Genomic DNA, 7326 nt, shown 5'->3' with positions numbered 1-7326 from the left:
TGCCAACAATCCTGGACACCCCAGAGAGTCCACGTGCTTGGGGCTAGGGCAGACTGCCACCAGCCAGAGCTAATGAGTTTCTCCCGAGCCCCAGCCTTCCCAGGAAACTCCTATTGTGGCACTTTTCATACGAACTCTCCTGCAACTTTTGGGATTTCAAAGGCAAAGATTGTGAGCCAGATTTTGAGAATCTGATCTGACCTTTGTGTGAATTCATCTCCTTGAATGTTATGGGAGAGTGGTTATCTAGAGAACCATCAGTCTTCTTGGGACCGGCAGGTGCTGTGCCTGGAGGCATGCACTATGTTCTGGGCCATGAGCCTTTCCAGAATTCCACTCCACAGGCAGATTTCTGCCATATGTTTGTGCTTCTCAGTATAAACCAGATGTCCCCAGGTTCTCTAGATATCCACATACTAAAAGTTCATCTAGGCCCCCTGAGTGAATGCTGGAAATCCAGCCTTTTCTCGGGCCTCTGAATGTGTGCTTGTCCCACAAGTTTTTCTGGAAGGTTGTCTGCATCCCTGCTCTCAACTCTTGCTCTGTTTTCCGCTTATCCCCTCTTCTCCAGGCCAAAGCTGTTTGCAATACCCAGTTGCTTTTCTTGGTTTTCCAAGCATCTTGGTTCTCGAGAAAAGATACTGGTTGCAATAATGCAGAAAGCATGAATACAGACTTGGGGATAACACTAGATACTTAGGATCAGAACAAATAAAACCTGAGTCTCAGATAAGGATGGCCATGGTCAATGTCTGCTCGGTAAGGGGGGCCGGCTGGCTGAGGGACCTCTTCTCAGCTCCGAGCCTGCATACCTACATTTTGCCAAAGATCTCTTTTTTCTTTTCTTTTCTTTTTTTCTTTTTTCTTTTTCATATCTGCACACTGGTCTCCAGGCCTTTCCTCACCATGAAGGAGCCTCTCTTGCCTTTTTTTTTAAGTTGAGGTGAAATTTAAGGAACAGGAAATTAGCCATTTTAAAGTATACAGTTCATGGGTGCCTGGGTGGCTCAGTTGATTGAGCGTCTGACTCTTGATTTTGGCTCAGGTCATGATCTCAGGTCTGTGGGATCGAGTCCTATGTCTGGCTCCATACTTGGTGGAGAGTCTGCTTGGGATTCTCTCTTCCTCTCCTTCTGCCCCTCCCCCTGCTTGCACTCTCACTGTCGCTCGCGCTCTCTTTCTCTGTCTCTATCTCTATAAAATGAAGAAATAAATCTTTAAAAAGATAAAGGATAGGGATCAGAGGCATATGGTACATTCACAAGGTTGTGCTACCCTCCCCTCTGCCCAGCTCCCCATCATTTGTATTACACCAAAGGAAACTGGGCCCCCATCAAGCAATCACCCCAGCAGTAAAGGCTCACTTCTCTGTCCCCCAGCCTGTGACAACCAGCATTCTAGGTCTGTCTCTATGAATCTGACTACTCAAGGAATCTCATAAATTGGAATTATGTAGTAGTGTGTGTACGTGTATGTGTGTGAATGGTTTATTTCACTTAGCACCATGTTTTCAAGTTTCATTCATGCTATAGCATATTGCAGAATTTTCTTTCTTTTTAAAAACTAAATAACATTCTATTGTAGTTATTTATTTTTTTAAAGACTTTATTTATTTATTTGACAGAGAGAGATCACAAGCAGGCAGAGAGGCAGGCAGAGAGAGAGAAAGGGAAGCAGGCTCCCTGCTGAGCAGAGAGCCCGATGCGGGGCTCGATCCCAGGACCCTGAGACCATGACCCGAGCCGAAGGCAGAGGCTTTAACCCACTGAGCCACCCAGACACCCCTATTCTTTTGTATTTATATGCAGCCTTTTATTTATTTATGCATCATGTGATGGGTGTTTGGGCTCTACCTTCCCAATGTCACTGATAGCGACACGATGAACATTTGTGTACCACGTTTTTTCAGTTCTTTCAGGTATATACCTAGAAATACAATTGCTTGTTCATAATTCTATGTTTAACTTTTTGAGAAACCTCCAGACTGTTTTCCATAGTGGCTACACCATTTTACATTTCTACCTGCAGTGTGAGAGGGTTCCAGTTTCTCCCCATTGCCTCCTATACTTTTTTTCTGTTTTCCTTATTTTTGTTAGAGTTGTATGAAAACAGATGAGGAAAGCCTCAGTTAAGAAGGAGTCAGGGAGGGGCACCTAGGTGGCTCAGTGGGTTAAGCCGCTGCCTTCGGCTCAGGTCATGATCCCAGGGTCCTGGGATCAAGTCCCGCATCGGGCTCTCTGCTCAGTGGGGAGCCTTCTTCCTCCTCTCTCTCTGCCTGCCTCTCTGCCTGCTTGTCATCTCTCTCTGTCAAATAAATAACTAAAGTCTTTAAAAAAAATAAATAACTACAATAGAATGTTATTTGGTTTTTAAAAAGAAAGAAAATTCTGCAATATGCTATAGCATGAATGAAACTTGAAAACATGGTGCTAAGTGAAATAAACCATTCACACACATACATGAGATGGAACCCTGTGCTGGACTCCCCACTCAGTGTGGAACCCTGTGCTGGACCCCCCACTCAGTGTGGAGTGTGCTTAAGCTTCTCTCTTCCCCTCCCTCTCCCTCTCTCCCTCTTTCAAATAAATAAGTCTTAAAAAAAAAAAAAAAGTTGACCTTCCCTTTGTTCTCCAGACTTGTCCATGGTTTACATAGTTTGCTTGTCCCAAATTACAATTCCTCTGCTATTACTGAATAAACTGATTTTGATAGTATGGTAACTGGCTCTTTTATTTTTAATGTTGACACTTAATCACGTGTGTGAAGTGGTACCTCATTGTGACTTTGATTTGCATTTTTCTAACAATTGATGCTGTACATATTTTCATGTGATTGTTGAGTGTAGGTCTTCTTCAGAAAGATGTCTGTTCGAGTCTATGTTCACATCTTAATTGGGTTCTTTGTCTTTTTATTGTTGACTTGTGGGGTTCTTTTATTTTAATTCTTGAAAGATGATTTTTTTCTGACTTTATTAAAGTATAGTTGATATATACTTCACATCAGGTGTACAACAGGGTGATTCTGAGACAGGGAAACTAAAGGGACCCCACGAAGGACTGCTCTTTTGCTCCCTTTCCTGCTTCTTTCTTTCCTAAGACCTGCACCGCCACCTTACACACGCCTTCTAGTACAGATAATGTGTGTCCTCCTTGTAAAGGTCAAAGAGTTAATGATTTCTTTGAAGTTTTCCAGCACAATAGAGAACACCTAAGGAGTGACCAGGCGGGGTCATCATGCCAAGACCACTGACTCACCAAGACCCCCGGCTCCAGTAATACAGTATTGCTAACTGTGGTCACTGTCTCCATAGGACATCTCCAGACTTAGTCATCTCATAACTTGCAGTTTGTACCTTTTCCTTTTGACCAACTCTCCCCACTTCCTATACCACCCCAACAATCTGGCTGCCCCTGGCAACAGCCATTCTATTCTGTGAGAGTTCTTGACATATTCTGCATATTAGACCCAGTATCCCCTCTAAAGGAGATCTTGGACCATGGAGTCCTCCCTGGGAGTCTGGACTTTCAAGGGTTTCAACAAGGCTTGGATAGAGAAGAAAAACTTTCCCTTCATTCACAATATTCCAGGACAAAGGAGAGGCTTGCTAGCCTAGTCTTTCTTTCTCTCCTTTTCCACTGACGGCCTGGTTGCCTTGACTTCTTGTGAGAATGGCTGGAAATGGAGTCGAACCATCCATAAGTGTTCGTTGATGGTAAGCTTTTAATCCTGGATAATAAGCATGGTTACTGGGGAAACACAACTCTGAATATAGTTTAGACTCTGTCAAATCATCCTGTTACAGTCGTTGTTACCTGAGGTAGTAGTTAGCTTTCAGAGCGGAGACCCAAGCAAACCTGCTGAGTCAGAACCCTAGGACGTTGGCATCTGCCCTCATTTTGTATTGCCCAACATTCACAGAGGCGGGAAAACTGCTCTTTCTGATGCTGCAATCAGTCTCAATTTATATATATGCAGATTACTTAAAGCTATTCTCAAATAAGCTGCTTATTGATTTCATGGCTTCTGAGGAGGCAAAGCTTTCTAGTTACAGACCGTAAATGGGTTCTAAACAGAACAGTTCTGCCACATAACATTGCAGTTATGACTTACAGTTATGGAAACATCTTCTCAATCAAGGTGAGTTACTTCTTAAAAGGAATTCTATTACTTACTCAAACAAAGAAATGGCAGCGTTCAGGTTTTGATGGCAAATAATCAACATTCTTAATCCATAAAATGAAAATAACATCTTCGGCATGTTCCTGGGCAATCCATTGGTGGGAAATCATAGATCAAAGTAATCCTCTAACTGCAATAAACATCAAAGCTTGACTTTAAAGATTATGACTGTGTATCATAATCACACAATAAATATGTTAAATGACATTGTAAAGAATAAGAAATATTTTTCTAAAAATTAATCATACAAAGAAAGGCAATTCCTCTGGTGCAAAGTTATAACATAGACCAGTGGTTTTCAAAGTATAGTCTAGGGAACCCAAAGGGTTTCACAAGGTTTCACAAGGTCAGACTATTCTCAGAATAACACTAAAAATATTTGTCTAATTTACTCTCATGAGTATAATTGAATTTTTCTGAGCCTACATGATGTGCAAACCCAAAAGGGATTGGATGCAGAAACAGATGTGAGACTCCAATGTCATCTGTCAAGGCAACATTAAAGAGATTTGCAAAATTGTAAGACAATACCAACTTTCTTGCTACATTTTTTTTTTCTTTTGGGAATATTGTGACCAAGTCCAAGCCTTTTTTACTTGCCACACAACACACCTATCAGTCAAGAGGCAAGATGTTGGGGCAGGGAAAGAGAATGTATTTGGAAAACTAACAAACCAAGGAGATGGCAGACTAATGCCTCAAAAAAACCATCTACCTGAGCATGAGGTTGGAGCAGGGAAATGGGAGGGAGTGGGAGTGGAAGGGTGACTGACGTCTACTGACATCCGAGGGAAGGTTTGTAGCTTCATTGTCTTGCTCAGTTGATTTTTGTTACAGGATTCTGGTCATGTCATTCCTGTAAATCTTAAACATAACATAGTCATTTCTTTTTTTTTTTTTTTAAAGATTTTATTTATTTATTTGACAGAGAGAGATGACAAGCAGGCAGAGAGGCGGGCAGAGAGAGAGGAGGAAGCAGGCTTCCTGCTGAGCAGAGAGCCCGACGGGAGGCTGGATCCCAGGACCCTGAGATCATGACCTGAGCCGAAGGCAGCGGCTTAACCCACTGAGCCACCCAGGCGCCCCAACATAGTCATTTCTGTATGTGATTTCTTACCTCCCTGGATGAGGTAGGTTTTGGGTAAGAAACCAGATTTGTAATTCTTGGCTGTAAGCAAAATTCCTTTGATGACATCATGCTCATGTGCAGGGCTAAGCAGAAGTTTCCAAGCTATAGTCACAGCAGCAAGGGAAATAGAAACAAATGGAGTCAGACATGCTAAGTTTCTCCTTGTTTCAATGTAACTATTTTCCACAAGCTGTGTTATTTAACATGTAATAGATTTATTATTATTATTTGGTGTCCTATAATTTCATTTAACTTTTTAAAGTTAACTTACAGTAAAACTGAACTTTTTTGAGATGTACAGTTCCATAAGTTTTTACAAATACAGATTTGTGTAGTCACCACCACAATCAGGATGCAGAACCCCTCCATCACCCTAAGAAATTCCCTGGTACTGCTCCTTTGTAGTCACACCCTTCCTACAAACTCTCTCCCCTAAGTCCTGGCAACCAAGGATCAGTTCTCAATCACTATAGTCTTATCTTTTTGAGATTGTAATGTAAATGAAATCAGGTAACATGTAACCTTTGAGACTGGTTCCAATCAACATCATGTCTTTGAGATCCAGTCAAGTTGTTGGTTCCTTTTATTGCTGAGTCATATTCCAATGGTTGGATGGCTATAGACCTCGGGTGGGGGTTGGGGTGGGTGTGGGTGTTAGGGCTAGACTGACTAGGCTCTGAAACTATCCCTGGTGGCAAAAGTGCTAAGATAAGATATAAGGGAAGTATTTTTCTTTGGTGGCTACATTGTAATCACAGAAAATGACCAGACCTCAAAGAAGTAAGTCATGAAGGGTGTTATCAACAGTACTTGCTCAGACCAAGATGGCACCAGAGTCTTGAGGCCACTTGACTTCCTGGTCAGTTCTCAATGAAGACCGCCAGTGACAGCCCTCAGTGGCCAACCATTCGGGATCCCTCTCACTCTAGAGAGCTTTTCCTTTCCTGTCTGGTCTCACTGTCACTTAAAAACTTCCACTTCACCTCTTCCTTTTGTGTCTGTGAGGTTAATTCCTGGACTCGGTGAGGCAAGAACCCTGCAACCCTGTAACACATAAGCCCCAACTCGTTTATCCATTCCCCTGGCGAAGGTCTTTCAGTTGTTTCCTATTTTTGAATACTATAAATGAAGCTGCTATGAAACATTCCTGTGCAAGTTTTTTTGGGTAAACATTAAGTTTTCATTGCTCCAGGGTAAATACCTAGGAGTGGGATTCTGGAGCATATCGTATGTGTACATTTAACTTTATTTAAAAAGTAGTGAAGCAGTTTCCAGAGTGATGCACCATTTTGCAACCATGCTGACAATGCTTGCAAAGTCCACTTGCTCTGAATTCTTGACCGCGCTTGGTACTGTCAGTGTTTTCTACTTTGGTCCTTCAAGGGTTGTGCGATCTTAGTATGGCTTGTATTTGCGCTTCCCTTATGGTTAGTGATGTCGATAATCTGTTCATGTGCTCATTTGCTACCTGTATATCCTCTTTGAAGACGTGTCTGCTCAAGTCTTTCGCATAGTTTTTCACTTGAAGTCTTTGTTACCCAGTGTTGAGTTTTGATAGGTTTTTACATACTCTGCATACTAGTTTCTGTCAGATGAGAGATTTGCAAATATTTCCCCTGGTCTCTGTCTTGTCTTTTTATTCTCTTAACAGTGTATTTTGCCGAGCAAAGGTTTTTAATTTTATGATTGGATCACATATTGAATGGATCAGGCTCTCCACACCATATTTAAGGACTTCTTGCCCAAACTCTGTGTTTTCCTTAAAAAAAAAAAAAAAAGTTGTAATTTTACTTCTTACATTGACATGTATGATAAATTCTTAGCTACTTTTGTATGAAGTGAGGCTTAGGTCAAGGTTCATTTGTGCTCCAGGATGACCAATGTAGCAACGCTATTTTTACAAAGGCAAAATCTTTTTGTTTGTTTGTTTGTTTGTTTAGGGGGCGAAGGGGTATTTGTCTTTTTTAAAAAAATTAATTTATTTTTTCTTTGGTGGGTGAGCGGAAGGGGGAGAGAGG

Source organism: Mustela erminea, chromosome 12 (genome assembly GCF_009829155.1).
Source record: "Mustela erminea isolate mMusErm1 chromosome 12, mMusErm1.Pri, whole genome shotgun sequence".
Lineage (NCBI taxonomy): Eukaryota > Metazoa > Chordata > Mammalia > Carnivora > Mustelidae > Mustela > Mustela erminea.
The sequence above is the reverse complement of the archived record's forward strand: the minus strand, read 5'-3'. Positions refer to the sequence as shown.